At 42.3% G+C, this 20,361-nt stretch overlaps 1 protein-coding gene across 5 annotated transcripts in view; it reads right to left on the bottom strand.

The window, feature by feature from the left end:
• KIF26B (kinesin family member 26B) overlaps positions 1-20,361 on the bottom strand; it is a 568,793-nt gene that overhangs the window by 143,451 nt on the left and 404,981 nt on the right. The gene's annotated exons all lie outside the window — the stretch shown is intronic.

Raw genomic sequence — 20,361 nt, 5'->3', positions numbered from 1 at the left:
TTCACCCCCAATGCCAAACCTGGGACATGCCAATTTATTTACTAGCGAAAAAGACAAATTATGATTGTGCTTAAAGAGACTCCGTAACAAAAATTGCATCCTGTTTTTTATCATCCTACAAGTTCAAAAAGCTATTCTAATGTGTTCTGGCTTACTGCAGCACTTTGTACTATCACAGTCTCTGTAATAAATCAATGTATCTTTCCCCTGTCAGACTTGTCGGCCTATGTCTGGAAGGCTGCCAAGTTCTTCAGTGTTGTGGTTCTGCTATGAACTCCCCCTTCCAGGCCCCTCTATGCACACTGCCTGTGTGTTATTTAGGATTATAGCAGCTTCTCTCTTCTCTCTTATCTTTTACAAGCTGGATAAATCGTTCTCTGAGCTGGCTGGGCTTTCACATACTGAAGAATTACAGACAAGGGCAAAGCTGTTTGCAGGAAGAAACAAGAAGCCTGAAACTTCAGTGCATGAGAACACGGGGAAAGAAACACACAAATGATCTCTTGAGATTCAAAAGGAAGGCTGTATACAGCCTGCTTGTGTATGGATGTATTTTCTATGTGTGGACATACTGTACATCAACCTACTTCCTGTTTTGGTGGCCATTTTGTTTGTTTATAAACAAACTCTTTAAAACTGTTTTTAACCACTTTTGATGCGGCGAGGAGCGGCGATATTGTGTCAGAGGGTAATAGGAGATGTCCCCTAATTGCACTGGTATGTTTACTTTTGTGCGATTTTAACAATACAGATTCTCTTTAAGTTTGAAAAAATAAAACTTGTTATGTATATAAATGATGTATATAAATGTAGACGCATATACTTTATTGCAAGCAATACTTTAACACTATGGGGCATTTCAAGTAAGGCAGCGTACAAAGCAATGAGAAGCAGGCATGAGAAAGATTCACATTTTTAGAAAATCATGCAGTCTGATGACACAAGAAGAGAAAATGTTATCACTCTTAACTGCTAGCTGGGCGCTCTAATAGACTCGCATCAAGCCCACTAAATTATAATGCAGGAGTGTCACATGCAACCAGCAGAGGCACAATATATACCCCACAGTGCCTAACAAATAGTGGTGATATCTCGACTCAGCTACTATGCAGGAGTACATTACATGCTTTACCAAACATCTGCTATTCAAGTGTTTTCTTCATATTTATTCATACTCTGTAGATCGTAAATAAATAAAGATTTGATGACATGATAATAACCTGTATAGCATGAAAATGTGTGCCAGTGAAAACCCATTGATGAGACACAATGCAGTCGGTACCGCTTTGCAGGAGGAGGGCGATGTAAGATGAAGTGTATTGATTCCCACAATGCCGTGTACAATCTCCCACTGGTAGGAATTAGCAGTCTTTGTGCTATAACAGCATTATCAGCTGTTAATAAATATCTGCCTGGGAGATGCTTATAGTGGTCACACAGCCAATATTCAGGCCTTCCAGCTGTGATTTTGGATTAAGAAAACTAACATTTCAGTCATGTGACTTTTTTTTTTCTTTTTAATTCCTTCTGCGATTGCACTGTTATTATACAGAAGCCCCAGGAAAGTATCAAAGATGGTTGTAAGCCACTTAAGGAAAACTGATAAATAGTGATATATAGTATGTCAGTGACAAAATGTTTAATGCAACACTAGATTAAAATAAAAAACGATAATAATAAAGAAACACTGTATGTCATATTAAAATACTGAGGGCCCTTTCACTCTGGAGCGGTGTGGTTATTTTACCGCGGTATGGCGCGATGTGACAGAAGTGACGTTTTCGTCGCTTCCCCGATGCTCGGACAGATCTACGTTACCGTGCGCATCTGCGTCGACTTTCAGCGAAGTGCGGCAGACCAGAAGTCATGTGAGTCTATGGTGACTTTTATCAGTGTGAAAACCCACCGCAGGTACTACGCGGAAGCGTAATTTTTGCAATACACTTCCACGCACGTGATCGCATCAGCCACAGGAAGTGAGCATCACTTCCTGCTTGGCCGGCTAACAGGCAAAGATTAACGTGTACTAACGCGGTAATACCTGAAGGCCTGTTTTTGGTGATGCGCCGCACTACACCAGTGCCGCCAATCTTCAGTGTGAAACCAGCCTAAAGGTGGCCATACATTTACCACCTTTGATTTCTAAAATGTCTAAAATGTTACAAATACAATAATTTAAACAAGTAAACCTTAGGAGTTTATATATAAACCAGCAGATCTGCTGACATTCAGTAGCAGCTGTTGGGGCTGTTTATAAAAATCACAAGGCTGCTCAGTGTGAATCATCAGTGAATGTGTGTGGGTACATGTGATCCTTATTCAGTGTCAATAAAATAAAGCATTTTCAGAAGTAATAATTGGAAGCCAGCCAGATCATCAAGGCCAGATTTGTGTGGAGTTTTCAGAAATACTTTCATTGAAACTTTAAGGAACCATTTATACATGGGAAGAAGTGATCCACATAATTGCCAGGTCATTTTGGGAGGGATGAAGTTGTAAGGAAATAGTAAAAGGGGTTTGTAAATCGGGGATAATTTTCCATGCTGTGAATGTATGACAAGCTAAAGGTGACTGTAGGGTGAATTTAACCTTGTGTCATTTGCATATAGAATCAGACTTGGGTTCGTATCTCAGGAGCCTCAGCTAGTTTACACAAAAACTTTTCACAGCAGGCTGAACCTATGCCTGGCCTAATGCAGGGCCCACTAAAGGCATGACTCCATTCTTTGTACAACCCTTTTGATAAATGCTTGGTGGTTTAAACAAAATGAGTATGTAGGAAGATCACAGGCTCAAATGTAATCTGTCCCCCCTTGAACAAGGAGAACAGCTACATTTGTAACTGCAGCCACCTGATCATACTGTACATCAACCTCTGCATTGGAAAGGAGTCCCGATTATAGCAGGGCCATTTTTAGGTATTGACAAACCAGGTACCCATTGTAGCACTTGCAGAAGAAGGCACCACAGAGCCATTCTTAGCACGCTATTCTTTATGAATTCTTAAACACAACTGTTAGTTCCAATAAGAGAGGGATGGATGAGAATTTTAACACCTAAGTGGGCATTTCCGATCAGCATAACAAAGCAGGCCTAAAAATAATATGACACAAGCTACTGATGTGCTAGTTAAGCTGTATTTGTATTATATTTAGAGTCTATTGATTGTTGCAACACATCTGGATCTTCAAGACACCAGTCTGACCTCTAATGACCCAGTCTGTAAATAAACAGTATAATATGTTTGCACAATTTTACACACCCATCATAACAGTTATAGAAAGGGTTGGTTATGTAGGTTTAGTGAAATTGGGCAGGTAAGGTGTATCCTTACTTTTTTTTTGAGAAAACAACATCACTTCTGTATATAACCCATCAGTATGTTATGGTGCTGGCAAAACTAATTAATGTAGGCTATTATCTCCTTATACACAAGACTGGTGTATGCAAAAGGTGCCTTGTGTGGTGCACCAGAATGGCCCTACGTTAGAGTCAGGTAAGTAGGCATGACCAGGATTACTTTACACAATGATGTGGCTATAGTCACATTTTCTACTCCCATACTAGTATGTACAGGTAGAGAAAACAACTGTCAATTTTTTTTTTTTAAAAAGCGTTAGGCCGTGTTTCCATTTGCAAAGTGATGCGAGTGTGGCTATGCAGCCGCATCGCATCACTTCCGCCGCCGGCCGCATCACTTCCGCATCTCCGATGCAGAAGTGTATTGAGGAGATGGGACTCGGCTGCGGGCGGATGCGGGCGTGCGAAAATCTGCAGCATGCTGCAGATTATCGGATCGCACCGCACCGCTCCACACACCATGCACACAGTGGAAACTGTTCCACTGGCGTGCATGTGTTTCAGGACATCTGCGGTGCGATGCGGCTATGTAGCCGCATCACACCGCTCCTAGTAGAAACGAGCCCTTATAGTTAGGCTGCACATAATGTAGCTTTAACCTTAATGGGTCCTGTGTCGAATTTGTTACAACTTTGCTTTAAATCTTGGCTATCAATGCATGCCACATTCTCCAAGCTAAGTCCCTGTCACACTGTTGGAAAACTAAATGATGATTGAGGAAAAGGGGATACAGTTTAGGATGGGTAATACACACACAGGTTGATTCAAAAACACTGCACTAAACTGCATAACGCTGTGCACACAATACCACTAGGCACACAGGTTACTGTTTGCCTGATTCATTAACGCTGCAAGAAGTTTAGCCTAGGTGAGGTAGTGTCTTATGTCCAAGAAACGCTTACCATGTGCTAAAGCTGGTTAAGGGCTGGTTCACACGGATGTTTTGCTGGCATTAAACGCAGCATTTTAAAAGTAACGTTTTTAGGGATCTACCGCCCTCCCATGCAAGTGAATGCAAGCGTTTAGTACAAGCTTTTGCAGGCTTTCATGAAAGCCTGGCAGTTGATCCCAGCGTCGCGTCTCATCTCAAAAGCCACTGAAAGCCAATAAAAGCCCATAAAAGCCAAAGAAAGCCCATAAAAGCCCAGCCTTCCCATATACTTCCTGTAAAAGCTACTAAAAGCCCAGAAAATGCAACGCTCTCCTGAAAGCCATTAAAAGCCTTCAGAAGCCATTAAAAGCTAAGCTGTAAATGAAAGAGAAGAAGAAGATGGGCATTGCGGCTAAAATACCCTTTATTGTGGCTGGGTAGACACAAAAAAGCTTACAGCAGTGGGGGGAATGACAAGTCTACATCATTCCCCCCACTTGATTGAAACTGTGGACTACTATTGGAGCACGCTGCAGGTAAGCCCAGTGTGGCAGCATCCATCCCTGCCAGTAATAAGCAGAGGGAGATCCTCATAGGCAGAGGGATTTCCCACATCTCCTAAGCCAGCTTGCTATACCTATCAGCAGTGGGCAGTAACAAGAGAGATGCTATCTGCCCGAAAATCATATGCTCGTTGCTGGCAGCTTTTTGAATACTCTCTGGTATGGCATGGTGCCTTATGATAATGGGTGAGGGCAGGGGCGTAACTAGGCCCCACCGGGCCCCCCTGCAGATTTTCAGAGCGGGCCCCCTCCCCCCCTGGGGCCCGCTCGTGGCCGGTTTTTGGGGGCTGGAGGGGTGGCAGCATGAGGGGAAAGCCTTGCCCACAGTCGGCGGGGAGAGGGGAAGTTCCCCCCTCTCCCTCACCTCAGGGCTCTCCCCTCTGCGCTCCCCTCCAGCTAGTGAACGTGTGTGGGCAGCGGGCAGCAGCGGCGGCAGGATACATACCTTCTTCCTTGCGTTCCATCGCCGCCTTCTCGCTCTAGCGGCTGACGTCACTTCCGGAAGCGGAAGTGACGTCAGCCGCTAGAGCGAGAAGGCGGCGATGGAACGCAAGGAAGAAGGTATGTATCCTGCCACCGCTGCTGCCCGCTGCCCACACACGTTCACTAGCTGGAGGGGAGCGCAGAGGGGAGAGCCCCGAGGTGAGGGAGAGGGGGGAACTTCCCCTCTCCCCGCCGACTGTAGGCAAGGCTTTCCCCTCATGCTGCCACCCCTCCAGCCCCCAAAAAACGGCCCCGAGCGGGCCCCAGGGGGGGGCCGGGCCCCCCCGCGGGCGCAGGCGCTGCAGGGCCTATTGTTACGCCCCTGGGTGAGGGTTTATGTAGTACTATGAAAAATCAAAAAGCACCCTTTCCAATATGTCTCCTGAGACCACATACAAAGTGTGTCAAAGTATGAGCCAATAATCACACACTTTGTGTTAATATTTTCTTATCTGTAGCTTGCCAGATGCCCGGGTGCAACTATAAATCTTGGGGCCCCAGCAAAACTTTGATGGGGTCCCCCAATGTGTACACACTTTCCCTTGCCTATCCCTGGTGACGCTTAAAGCCTAGGGCCCAACCTTGTAGGGGTCATAAAACAAATGCGGACATCATAATCTTCACACCCATAACAAGTGTAGCCACAAACACCTGATCTGAAAAATGGGCCCCTTTATTAGAGGGAGTGAAGTAGTACTTGGGGCCCTCTAACAGCTCTAAGCCCTCCTGCAATCTTTGGGGCTGCTCTTTTATAGTTACGCCTCTGACCGAAGTTTTAGTAAAATACAAACCTTTCAGGCTGTATTTATCTACTGGAGAAGGTGTCTTAATATAGAGTAGAATGATGTTTATGAAGTTGGCTCTTTCACTTTGTAACACTAGAGTTCCAAGTTCATATCCTGGCCATGACATTATCCACATGGTGTTTGTATGTCCTCCTTGTGTTTCTTCTCCCATGCCCCCAAAAAACAACACTGTATATGGTTTCCCATCAAACTGGGGACATTATAGTGCAAGCCTCTGATAATAGGCAGTGACACATAGCAACCAGGTTTAGGGAAACGGCAGGGTTGTACATTCCTACAGAAAACTAGATGAGGTTCCAATCTTGAGCACCTCTGCTGAATGAGGTCTGCAGATTATACAAGTGCTGACTAGAAACCCCAGAGGCGAGCAAGAAAAGAGATAATAATTTGCTGCCAGTGATGATATATTCTTGGAAGCAGCTAAATGAATTTATCACAGAGTAATCATTCAGTGCAAGCATGATGAAAAGCAAAGAAATTGGTTTGCAGAGACCAACTCATTATCACGGAGCTGTGGAGAGAAATAAACAGGTTATTACGGAGAATAGTGAAAACCATTCTCAGGAAAAGCACAGCACAAGATACAATCTCTAACGGTTATTAAGAATGGCTTAGATGGCATCACTCTAAATCCCAAAATCACATGTGCAAAGATCTCAACGTCTGCCACGGTCCAGCACCTGCGATAAGCCTGCACTGCAGGTGAACTGTTAGTAGTTTGTTTACAGAGATTAAACTATGAAATAAAGTACAGATGCCTATATGGGATTTTCACCAATATAAATTTTGATATTTTGTAGTAGTTTATCAAAAAAAATCTTTTTTCGTCTTTGTTTAGCAAACCTTCAGAATTACGGGAAATAACAGATGCTTAAAGTTATGAAGCATGCAGATTTTGCATTACTGCTTTGACAGTATGAGATTTCATTTTTTTCATAATTTCACTCCTTTTATGACTTTGTAATGCAAAAAAACAAAAAAACAAAACTACAGCACAGTAAGTAAAGGCACAGGTAAGCCCATTTGTGCTGCAGGAAATGCAAGCGCCATCCCAACTCACAGCACCTGTGTTTCTACGATTCTTCCCAATGTGGTTGTGATATCCATTCATTCTAATGAATAAAACGTGCAATGAGTTTGTGGGAATTTGTAGGCAACCATGCACAGCATGGATTTGGGACCTCCCACCCTGCCTCCAACCATAGCAACCTCAAAACAGCACCGCACGGCAGGAGAGAGCGCGAGATCAGGGTGAAGATAGCAGGAACGTCACTTTCCTACCCACCTCCGTCATGAGATCCGACCGCTACATGTGCATGGAGCGGCGAGCTCTGCACAGCAGTAGAAGGGACTGCTGGGCTGCACTGGATGCACAGCGGGAGAGCTCCAGTATATCTTAAAAACTGCCGTTTTGACGATCATGGAATCGTCATTTCTGTGATCGCGATGTCGATCTGAAATCGATAAATCGTTCAGGCCTATAAGCACGAGCAAGAGACATATATATGCTTCTCTGTACGTCTACTGTGAGTGTGAGTCTTTCAATGGAATATGTTGCAATGACTACTGGAATATCTGCCTTTAATTGAAGGAAATAAAGGGGATTTGTTGGTGTGTGTGTGTGTGTGTGTGTGTGTGTGTGTGTGTGTGTGTGTGTGTGTGTGTGTGTGTGTATTTTGACAAGGATGCACCCCATTATCCTATCTATAGTGGATTCAAATGACTGAAAGGACACTAAGCGGCAACGCACTTGTTTTTGATGCAATAAAAGCATACATTCATGGAGGTGGTAGTGTGCATCATATTTAACTATTTGCATTGTTTATGAAATGAGTTGCAATGTTTTACATACAAAGATAATAGTATGTTACAGAGATATGGCTCAGAACAAAATCTAAAGAAGAGAATTAATATTAAATTGTATGTCAGCATCACATATATACTGGAATAAAGTAATAGTGTAGCATACAGCTAGTAATACCCCCATTATTTTTGCACTAAACTAAAGGCCCTATACAAACACGCTTAAAAACAAGAAGGGAATCGAGAGCCCAATATGGTGCAGTATTGTCAGGTAAAATGAAGAGTTCAATACAATTTTATGTGTATATACTCACAAACATGGGTTACCCATAGGCAACCACTTTAAATGCAGGTGGGGAGCATTAGGACCTGACCCCACTCAGGTTAAGGAGTTGCTCTCTGTAGATAGTAGATGGGGATGCACCCCTCCACCCAGGGTGGACTAGAAGAGCAGCAAAAACTCGGTATACAGAAGCGCCAGAGTAGAGTAAAACGTTTTAAAAACCGCTTACAAGCAGAGGGGGGTGTTAGGGTGGACTCACCGTCCTCTTACAAAAAAAGAAAACTCACTTAAGTCTCAATAAAACAGAATTGACAAATAATTTATTCAACTCAACAAATGCGACGCGTTTCGCGGGTGTGACCTCAGGCAAAAATGGGAGCACAACGTTTTACTCTACTCTGGTGCCTCTGCATACTGAGTTTCTGCTGACCTATACAAACACAGACAGGTTGACCAGATGCTGTGAACTCCATCTGACTTTGCATTTATTATGGCCACTGCAAATGAAAATGCTCTAAATGCAAAGGTATGAAATGTATATAGGATTTATAGAGATCTTGTAACAATTAATTGTCTACCGTTCGGGTTTTTTTCATAGGGTCCTTTATTTTTCCCCCATACATTTAGGTGGCACATATTAAATCAAAGCAGCTGTTTGCTGCCTGGAAATGATTGTGGAGTTACATTGTAATATCTGGTTGTGCGGCACACATTCATTCATGCGTGACTTAACCAATGCCAGGAATTTACAGCCCCAGAGCATCCGGCTTCAAATGCTCTTTAAAGAGAACATTATAAAGATCAAACACAATTTACGGGTTTAACATAGTTACACTGCTTTATGAAACATGACAGCAGCAACTCAACAATGTTCTAATTAGCCATGTCAAAAAGATTTCATTCCTCCTTAAAGGCACCGCTTCATTCACAAAATATCACTGTGATAAACTCTGTGCACATGAATCCTAACAGTCCACTTGCAAACTGCACTAAGAGCCAAAGCTGTGTGATACATGTAGTGTCATAAAAATCAAACTCACCAGACTTGATAAACTAGTATGTGGGGAACATAGCAAACCTACTTCATGATCATAAAGAAAACTAAGAGGAGGCTGTAATTTGCTATCTCAGTTTCAAAAAAGTGCTGATTACTTGGTTGTCATATTGATCTTTTGTGCAGTTTCTTAATTAGTGTACTCTAATTGGTAACTGTAGGTGTGTACATTTTGCATGTATTATTTTGGTTCTACTACTGTTCATAGAATAAGTCTACTAGAATATCCAGCTATCAAAAAAAAAGCAGAACTGTGGATAATACAGATAATCATTTACTGTTGCATCTTTGAGTACAGGACACTAGAATGGCACAGAGGAAGCTGTAAGTGCTAAGCAATGACCAGCCTAACAGCAATTTTATATCATCGATGTTTTTTTGAGTGGCTTGATGCTCGCCTTTTTCAAACGCTTTTGTGATGTGAGACTTATCATTTCCTGGCAATTACTGCTTCCTCTATACTTCTTTGGTCTCCTGTATACATGCATGGAATGACAGAGAGCATGGATATCTTGGCAGTCCAAAGCAAAAGTGAGTAAGTGTGGTTGTATCTGACTGAGTGAGTAAGTGAGTGAGTGAGTGTGCGTGTGTGTATTTCACTTAAAGAGGAACTTTAACCAAGGATTGAACTTCATCCCAATCAGTAGCCAAAACCCAATATCCCGCAAGAAATCTTAACCTTTTCTCAAATAGATTATCAGGGGGTTCTGTATGGCTGAAATTCTGGTGAAAACCCTCCCTAGTGTTATGTCATAACCATGGTTCTGAAAGTTTGCGGTCTGTGAACCTCATTGCATTGTGGGAAATAACAGCTTTTTTCCAACTGCCAAGCAAGCAGCATCTCTCTCTTTGCATAAAAACTCTCAATAAACGAACATTCCAGACAGATCACCTGATAGGACTATATATGTCACCACCTGTGATACATTTCAGATTGTAAATCAGGAAGAGAAAGGATTTTACAATAGCCAAACACTGACTAATTAATCTATAAATGAATATTGTAAAAAAATAAGCAATTTTATTCATTACAACTAGAAAATGAGAGTGAACACTGAGAGCCCAATATAGTGCATGTATTGGATTGATGTGGGTAATGAGGCAAGTAAGTAAAGTTATACTCACAAACGTGGGTTCTGGATGCAGGTGAGGAGATTAGACCTGCCGATTAAGAAGTCGCCCTCTGTAGATCTGGAAACAATGGGTTAACCCCCCTCCACCATGGGTGGACTTGAACAATGTGGAAATGAACAGAGGCACCAAAAGAATAAAAGTAGCTAAAACTTTTTTAAAAAACGGAGAGGCAGTGGTGGACTTACGTCCTCCAAGCAGACACAAAAACAGGTTGATATTATATCAACAAGCACATTTATATATATATATATATATATATATATATATATATATATATATATATATATATACTGTATATATATATATATATATATATATACTCCAAAGGTTCAAAGCAACGCATTTCGCAGGTGTGACCCTGCTTCGTCAGGCAATAGGGGATGGAGCATACAGCAACAAGTGCCTATGACTCAGCCTAGCGCCTCTGTGCAGCCTAACGCCTCTCGACAGAGGTGCTAGGCTGAGTCATAGAGACTTGTTGCTGTATGCTCCATCCCATATTGCCCGATGAAGCGGGACCACACCTGCGAAACGTGTTGCTTTGACCCTTTGGTGTGTATATATAAATACATTTGCTTATTAATATATCAGCCTGTTTTGTGTCTGCTTGGAGGAGGCAAGTCCACCACTGCCTCCCCCGTTTTTTTTTAAGTTTTAGCTACTTTTATTCTTTTGGCGCCTCCTCTTTAAGTGTTTAATACATACAAGACATGTTGGAGCAATGGGGTAAGTGTTCCATTTTTGTGAAATGATGTGAACATGTGTAAATGTCTTCCTTTCACTAGTCTCTACCAGTTATGGGCCTGAAGCACTAAATAAAGTTGCTGTGTGCAGAGTGCATGACAATTTTATCATTATTAGCACAGGGGGAGCGCCAGCCATTAACCCATTAGCATCAAGTGCTTTAGCCCGGGTACACATGTGCTGCTATGGTAACGTGCATTACCACAATGTGGGTGTCCACTTAGTAATAAGTGTGGCTCTAATGGGTTAATGGCCGATGCTCCCCTTTCCCTAGTCGCTGTAAAATGGATGTGCGCTCCCTGTGCACAGCAAATTTACATGTGTTTACTGCATCAGGCCCTATCTCTCTCTAGTATTAACAAGGATTTTTACAGAATATAACTTAGTGGACCTGAACTCTTGCATAGGACAGAAGGAAAACAGATATCAATGCACCCTGTATGTATTTGGTGAGTTTAGCCTGTTTAATTCCCTCTCATTTGTGTCTAACCACAAATTGTAATTTGACCTCTCCCCTGTGTCACATGAGTGCCATGGCAGAGATGGCAGATAAGCTCATTTGAAAGCACAGGATGTAAACAATATGTCTGCTTTCATGAATCAGGAAGTAGAAACAGTGCAGATTTATTTTTAGGATTTGTATCAGCTGTAACAAAGAAATGTTTTATCTTTATAGGTTATTATGCTGTTGCTCATCTTTAGAGCGGAGAGGACGTTCTGAGTCTAGGTTCGCTTTAAATGCTATGAGCACAGCCTTACTCTTGGCTATTGTCCTGCCCTACAAATCTGGTCCATGGGACAAGGAACTCAGCAGTTAAGCACCCCAATCTGTGGAAGGCCCACACAAAAAAAAATGCATAGCCATCTAGGGTTACATTCAAAATAACAAATGACATTTTTGAATCTCTGGGCTACTATACCCATTCCAAATACAAATGCAGCCTGTGTTAGAAAGTAAGTGCTTAGGAAGAAAAATACATTTTATAATCTTGATCTATTTGTAATAATCTGAAGCTATTCACAAAATATAGCTTCAGTACATAATCCGCTAAGAAGATACAAGTGAGATGCTGCTACACACAACTCTATTATTTTGTATTCAGTGTAATTAAATAAACTATACACACAGATTTATTTATCAATTATTTGTTCAGCTTCAGGAAATTGGCCTTTATGCCTGGCATTGTGTGACTCATTATTCTCTCAGTTCAAAGCTACATATTTTCCTAATCCTGTATAAGTAATGGGCTTTAAGCTGATACCACTCATGATTAGTATGACCACTCAAACATCTTTTCCTGGAGCAGTTTGTGAAACAAAAGTAAATAGCCTTTCTGGCCAGTCTTCATAATCTCAAAAGTTAACAGATGGGAACCGCACTGACAAATCCACGCATTTTACCTAGTATTCGTTTTTTTGAGTGTATTGACCTATTAAATATAAAATTAAACAGCTGTTAATAAACTATGCTGTAAGCAACAGTTCTGTTATATTTCATGACACCCAGGAGTAAGGTAGGCTCATTTCAAACTCAGTCCGTTGCCTCGTGGTTTGACAGAATGGCCAGCAGACTGAAAACAGATAGGAGAAAGCCTGAAATGATGGACCAATTCACACATACCTGTTTTATCACGTCCATTTCAGTACATAGAGTTTTGAAACGGTCACACCTGACCAGTCACATTTTTTGGGGGGAGGATTATGTATTGGCAGTCATGAATGGAACACATCCACTCAAAAGTGAACCATGCAACAGACCACAGAGCTCTACAGTGTATCTGTACAATATTTATTCAGTATTGCTCCAGATGAGTCCATTGAAGTGTGAACCAAGCATCTTACTTCAATTACTTCTATGTGTTTAAACAGTTGGTATTAAAGAGGTAGCAAATAAATGGGACTTATACAAATTAGTGGGGCTAAAAATTCAAAATGCTCTGGTATGACTATATACTGTACGTAATGATGATGCCAGGCAGCTCAATTCTTATTTGAATCTCAGAAGGGCCAGAGTGCTTTAACTATTGCAGGACACACGCTGGACTCTCAGTTAATCTCCTGGGTGGTATGCTTGTAACTGTGATGGGCAAGAAAATGTAGCTAAAATCGGTATGTCCGTCACAATTATGAGCATGCCACTCAGGAGGCTTTTAAAGCGATAGGTGACCCCCAGTATACGTTAGCAAGGTTTAGGTGCTCCAGTGAAGGTAGCCAGCAATAGGGGCACTAATGTAGGCGCCCCCCTCCGATACCCTCGATCCCTGTCGCTGCTACTTACTCTGCCTGTTTCCAGAAATCGTAGCATCCCCACAGCACAGCTCTGGTACATCTCTATGCTGAGGTTGGGGATCAGCATGATGACATCATCATAATGTCACCAACGTCAAGAAGTCATGATGCTGATCCCTTAGCATAAAGATATACTGGGGCGGTGCTGCTGGGATGCTGCGACCACTGGAAAGCAAAAATATACATACTTGGGGCTTCCTCCAGCCCCATTCAGGCTCATCAGTCCCTTGCTGTTTTCCTCCGCCTCCTGGATTTTCTGCAATTTGGCCCGGTAATTTGGCACATGCGCCCATCGCGCTACTGTTCCCGGGAGCATTCTGCACTGGGAATACTACTGCACATAACGCTCCCTGCGATGGGGAAGCACAGGCGGACTGCGCCTTTGCCGACAAGCCGAGATTGGCCGAATTACGGGGCCAAACTGCAGAGAATCAAGGAGGCAGAGGAGGACAGCGAGGCTCCGATAAGCCTGAACACGGATGTAGGAAACCCCAGATATGTATTTTTTTAAATTTATTTGACATCTCAGGTACACTTTAAATCTGGGACATGACATTATCTGCATTAAGTTTGTATGTTCTCTCCCTGTTTGCATGGGTTTCCTCTAAGTGCTAAAATTCCCCCCCCCCACCTCAAAATCTTTAACTGACTCCCCTCACAATTGGCATTAGATTATAATAGGGACACGTGATCATATTTATGGTAAGGAAATTAGATCGTGAGCTCCTCTGTGGGACAGTTAGTGACCTGACTATAGACATCTTCTGCGGAAGATGACAGTTCTAAATACATAAGAATTTATGAGATTTTCTCCTTTGACAACTAATAATGTACATCTGATTGAACAGAAAAGATCATAATTAAAATGTTCACATTTCAGTTGATTCAACTGAATTATTAAATCTACACCAGACTGAATATTCAGATTGCCACCTAAGTGGATACCATAAAAGTTAATAACATCCTTTATATTTTCATAATGAGTAAAAGCAATTTAAAATCGCTGTGTTGCCCTTGATCAAGATACAGCAGCTACTTACTTTCTTCTAACTAATGATAAAGCAGAGATTAAGCATTTTGACACACCAGGCTAGTTTTTTTTTCACATATTCTTCAACAACCTTTACAATTTGAAGACAAACAATAGAAAACGTCATAATACTTCAAAACAATCGGACATGGAGAGATATACTGATAGTACAGCTTTCCTAAGAGTAAAAGCATCTTAAATTGAAGACTTACAAGTTCCCATTTTGAAAGAAGAATTCCTTTTAACAGTAAAGGAAGCAAAACCAGGCCAAGCAGCTGGATGTGACGAATACTCAGCTATCTAATACAAAAATAGCCTCATTCTACACTTTACAAAGGCATTTAACAGTCTAGGAGATGACATACCTCAGACCTTTCCAGAAAGAATTTTTAAGATTTGACAACAGTTATCCCTATGCCTTACAAAGATAGTTCACTATTCCAAAACTACTGCACTGCCTCTCAAACCTTGACACCACTTCATATAGCAAGATAACATCCAATAAATTAAATGCAAATCAGATAAAATTAGATCCCCAAATTCCTCCCATTAGTCACCCATAGAGAATAGATAGGTTGTATCACTCACAGAGAATCCAGAGACAATACAATTAAAATACTACTCTTAATACATGAAGCCAAAGTAAAAAAAAGTGTAGCTTCTTTTATTGCAAGCTGACTGGGACTTTCTTCAAAAATCCTCAGACCAATTAGGCATCCATCCCACAGATGTATAGATCAATTCATCCTCCAAAATATGCATTAATGGCTCTTTTCAGACCATATTCAAATGTCCAATGGGACTCATCATTATTGATCATTACCACACTTCCTATAGATGTGTTCTCCCCAGGCTTTTTGGTGAGCACCCGGCTGTCATCAGCTTGCCTCCTCATCATCCTCCTATGCTGTAAGCAGAGTTGCACCGGCCTTGTATTCCCCTGTCTTGCCCCACCTGAGTACTTTTTCATGTCACCCTGCTGGAAAAAAATTCTGGGGAGGACACTGGATCATAACTATGGAACACCTGGCCTAAGCTACAGTATATATCAGAACCCAGATATCAAAAGCATTACAATAGATAACATGACTTATAATTAGCTATGTTTGCAGATGGCATTGTATTAAAAAACTGGGAATATCTTGCCAAAAATTTGAATTACAAGACTATAGTAAATAAAGCAATCTCAAGGTTAACTACTCTAGATCTGAACTATTCAATATGTCTATTCAAAAAGCAATATCTAAAACCTTAAAGTTTCCTCTAAAATAAGATCATATTAAATATTTAGGTGCTGAAATACCCAAACTATTGTCATCCCTTTCTGAATTAAAGGGAACCTTAACTGAACAGGGGGTAAAGAGTTTCACTTACCTGGGGCTATTACCAGCCCCCTGCAGCAGTCCTGTGCCCTCGGCGCCGCTCTGGAATCCTCTGGTCCCCCGCTGTCACTTAGTTTCGTTTTTGATGACTCACCAGTCGCCGGCCGCCATGCGTATTATTGGACGCATTCACCAATGCAATTAGCGCTATTGCGGACCGCAACGCATACAAAAATACGCGTTGCCGCATTCCGCACGCGTAGATATGCGGCAACGCGTATTTTTGTACGCGTTGCGGCCCGCAATAGCGCTAATTGCATTGGTGAATGCGTCCAATAATACGCATGGCGGCCGGCGACTGGTGAGTCATCAAAAACGAAACTAAGTGACAGCGGGGGACCAGAGGATTCCAGAGCGGCGCCGAGGGCACAGGACTGCTGCAGGGGGCTGGTAATAGCCCCAGGTAAGTGAAACTCTTTACCCCCCGTTCAGTTAAGGTTCCCTTTAAACTTTAAGCCACTTTCAGTCTCTTTGCACTATGTTCGTGGGAAGCAAATGCCTTCAAAACTCAGAAAAAGGTCCAGCAATGCCTTTTCTTCCTACGCCAACTGAAAAAGTGTGGCATGTCCCGTGCCCTTCTGACTCACTTCTACCCCGCCACCATCGAGCCAATTCTTTGCTCCTCCATCATTGTATGGTACGTCGGCACCTCCGCCAGGGACAATCAAAAGCTTCAGAGAGTTATTAATGCAGCTGAGAAGATCATTGAGACCACCCTCCCATCTCTAACCCTCCTGTACTCTTCTAGACGGCAATCCACAGCAGCCAGGATTGCAAAGATTACTCTCACCCTGGCAACCAGTAACTCAACTTACTCCCATCCGGCCATTTCTTTAGGACCATCTCAACCAGGACCACCAGCCACAGGAATTCCTTCTTACCCCAGCCACCATGGCCCTAATCTCTGACCCCCAACCGTCATCCCCCCCCCCTCCCCTCCGCCACCCAATTCAGCAATCCACACTCTGAAATGCAATATGTAATCCACACTGTTCTATGTATATTGTATTATATGCATATCCCATTTCCCTGTGTTATGTGTACTCATGTATACGTTTCCCTGCCCATGCATATCCTCTGTGCTGTATATGCCAAAAACAATTCCATGTATGATACCCTGTACTTGGTAAACAAAAATCTGTGCTGATTCTGATGATATAGGATACTATGAAATGTTCCTGCCTTGGTAGATCCAATATTATCAAGCTGAATCAGCTGTCAAATGGACCATGTGTTCTTCAGGCCTGCCCTTGTGAGTTTTATAGTTCTTAATGGAAATCTCTAATGGCTCATACACATGGGGTATGGCTGTCGCCGCAACCACGTGGCATGCGCGTGTTGCGGCGACAGGTGTGTATGACATGCGTGCCCCAAACCATCGCTACTCAGAGCTGTCGGCGGGGGGGAAGAACCTTCGGCAAAACAGCTTCCGCCGCGTCTCTGCCTTTGGGCAGAGACGTGTAGACAGCTGTAGCACGGGCGGAGCTGTCGTCGGGCTGTCGCGGGCGCGTCCCCTATGCGCTAGCGACTAGCCACAAAGGTCCCCCATGTGTATGGAGCTTTAGACCACCTTCACAGTGGATTCTGTGTTGCGTTCACTGTAAAAACAGAAACGCAAATGAAATGGAATGAAAAAGTCCCACCACACATTGGGCTCTATTCTCTAAAGTGTGATAACTGCTATCACAGCAGTTATCACGCGATCTGCTGCGCGCAGAGCTTTTCAAGTGAACAGTGCTAGTTCACGTGATAAGCGAAGGTTTGCAACCCTTCACTTATCACGCTCTTCGCTCAGCAGACATATACCAATATGAGTAAAGGGAACAAAAATTAAAGATATATGCAGAGATGGGAAAATCTTTGAATTAAACACAGTTCCAAAATCTAATTTCTCACAATCAGAGCATGTGTAATTTTATAGATTTAAAAGTATTATTCAACACTGGGCAAAATAGGAAGACATTTACAGAGACACATTTCAGTTGTTAAAAGAAAATAGCCAATGCAGACTCAGGATTATATAAAAACCCTAAATGCCATTATACTAGATAAAACATCTGTTTTTGCTTGTAAGGAAGACTGGTCAAGGGAGCTTTGACCCAAAGGAGTGGCAAAAAGGCGTGGAAAGAACGTGTAAATGTTTAATTGCAGCCAAAAGCCAAGAAATTACGTGAATGATTATCAAGATGGTATGAAACTCGTGTCTTTTTCCATAAAAATAATCACAGCAGTTTAAAGAGACTCTGAAGCGACAATAAATTTCGTTTCAGAGCTCATTGCCCCTGCTAAAATGCCGCTATCCCGCGGCTAAACGGGGGTCCCTTCACCCCCAAACCCACCCCCGCAAAACTTGGTCGTAAACTTGGTCGTGAAATTTTCTCTTCCTGGAGGCAGGGCTAACGGCTGCAGCCCTGCCTCTCAGCAAGTCTATCAGACGCGCATCGCCGCCTCTCCTCCGCCCCTCTCAGTGAAGGAAGACTGAGAGGGGCGGGGGAGAGGAGGAGGTACGCGTCTGATAGACGTGCATGAGGCAGGGCTGCGTCGGTTAGCCCTGCCCCAATGCGGAAGCGCTCCACGGCTGTACGGAGGGGATTTGGGGGTGAAGGGACCCCCGTTAAGCCGCGGGATAGCGGCATTTTAGCAGGGGCACACATGCCCCTGCTATCTATGAGGTCTGAAGCGAGATTTATTCTCGCTTCAGACTCTCTTTAAGACACATGTTGGCGTTGCAATAATGCAATAGGTACCATGCTTCATATCTGGTGAGAAGGCCACTCAGCTAACAGTTTACATTATCAAGATGGTAAACTGCTACAGTATACTTTTTTGATAACACATAAGAATGCCTTTTACCACAATTCTTGGCTACCACCATTTCAAAGATTCCCCACATGCTAACTACAACCAAATCTGTAATCCCCTAGACTATGAAGATTCCAGTAGACTTTTTCTATCATTGACTGGTTTCAAGGATTAGATCACATTCAAAGAATGGAAAAACATATGTTATCAGCCCCAGAAAAAAAGACCTTTGTAGCGACCTTGGCAGGCCAATTCAATTTCAAAGATTTAGAATAAATGAAAATTGTAAAATCATCTCCCCTTTAACCCGCAGACCACTGGGAAGAACAGTTGGTCAATTCCATACTCTTCCTTCTTTGCTCCCCCCACCCTTACTTCCTATGCTGGGTACACACCATACAATTTTCTGGCAGATTTACCTGTCAGATCGATTATTTCCAACTTGTCTGAACTGAATTTTGATTGAATTTTTGATTTTCTGATCATTTTTCCGATTGGTTTTCTGATCAATTTTTCTGATCAATTTCCATAGAAGTGAATGAAAATTGATTGGAAAAACGATCAGAAAATCAAATCATTGATCGAAATTCAGATCGGATATGTTGGAAATAATCGATCTGGCAGGTAAATCTGCCAGAAAATTGTATGGTATGTACCTAGTAGCATTAGACTTCTATCCTATAGCCCCGCTCACATACTAATTTTCTTCAATATGCCTTCCCTTTTTAAAATGGTTATAAATTTCATGCTGATCCACAAACTATACTGTGGAGTTTATTCCTGTGCTTTGTTAAATCGCAGAAGGAATACTTTGCTGTTAAAATGAAGTTGAGATGATTTGTGTGTGTACATTTGTACTGAGGGGTTCTACACTAAAATTTAGTTTTATACTTGCTACAACAAATATTTGTAATACTGTCAAAAGTTACTGCATAAAACGGATCTAGTGTTTGACTTGCTACAGATTGTTGAAATGCAAAAAGGTGATACAGCAAATAAAAAATAAAAAATTGGTGAGAAGCAGCAGTTATTCATACAACCATGTTACTTCTTCTGTTTCTTAAAGAGAACCAGAGACGAAGCACCCTCATGTATTTTATTACATTTATCAGTGGGAACATGACAGTAAACACCTACCCTGCTTTTAGTTTTATTCTTCTCAGTCTAATCTATCTATTATCAACTGTGATAAGAATCTGCTGACTGGCTCAGTCTAGGTTTGACCTGGAATCATTATAGCTGAGTGACTCTTCTGTGGAGTCTTTTCAAGCCCAAGCCTGCCCCCTCCTGGCTCAGATTTCCTACTCAGAGCTGTTGACATGGGAGGGGCTGCTGCTGCCGAGAAAGAAGCTCTGAAACAGACAAGTGTATCTGTGTGCAGTGTGCAGCCAGTCATTATCTACTGTATGCAGTTTCATTCCTATGAGAGACACTTCCTACAGGCAGCCACACAGCATACCAGAATAATAAAGTTGAAAGCAGACAGATGAAAGGCTGCAGCAGCCCTGCTTGTCTATAGTCTCATATAGCCTAGACAGCACATCCAGAACAGCTTATAACCTGGAAGCAGAAGGCATATGAGCCGGCGGCCATATTGGATATTTCCTGGAGCAATAATGGATAAAAAACACTCAAAAAGGCACACCAGAGTGGCGAAATTATCAGGTAGAGCATTTATTCTTTACAAGCTATCAACTGATATGTTTATTTTGTATGAATCGTTCATCTCTGGTTCCCTTTAAGCTAAGTAGGGTCAG

Source organism: Hyperolius riggenbachi, chromosome 4, assembly GCF_040937935.1.
Source record: "Hyperolius riggenbachi isolate aHypRig1 chromosome 4, aHypRig1.pri, whole genome shotgun sequence".
Lineage (NCBI taxonomy): Eukaryota > Metazoa > Chordata > Amphibia > Anura > Hyperoliidae > Hyperolius > Hyperolius riggenbachi.
Note: the sequence above shows the minus strand (reverse complement) of the source record. Positions and strands in the feature narration are given on the sequence as shown.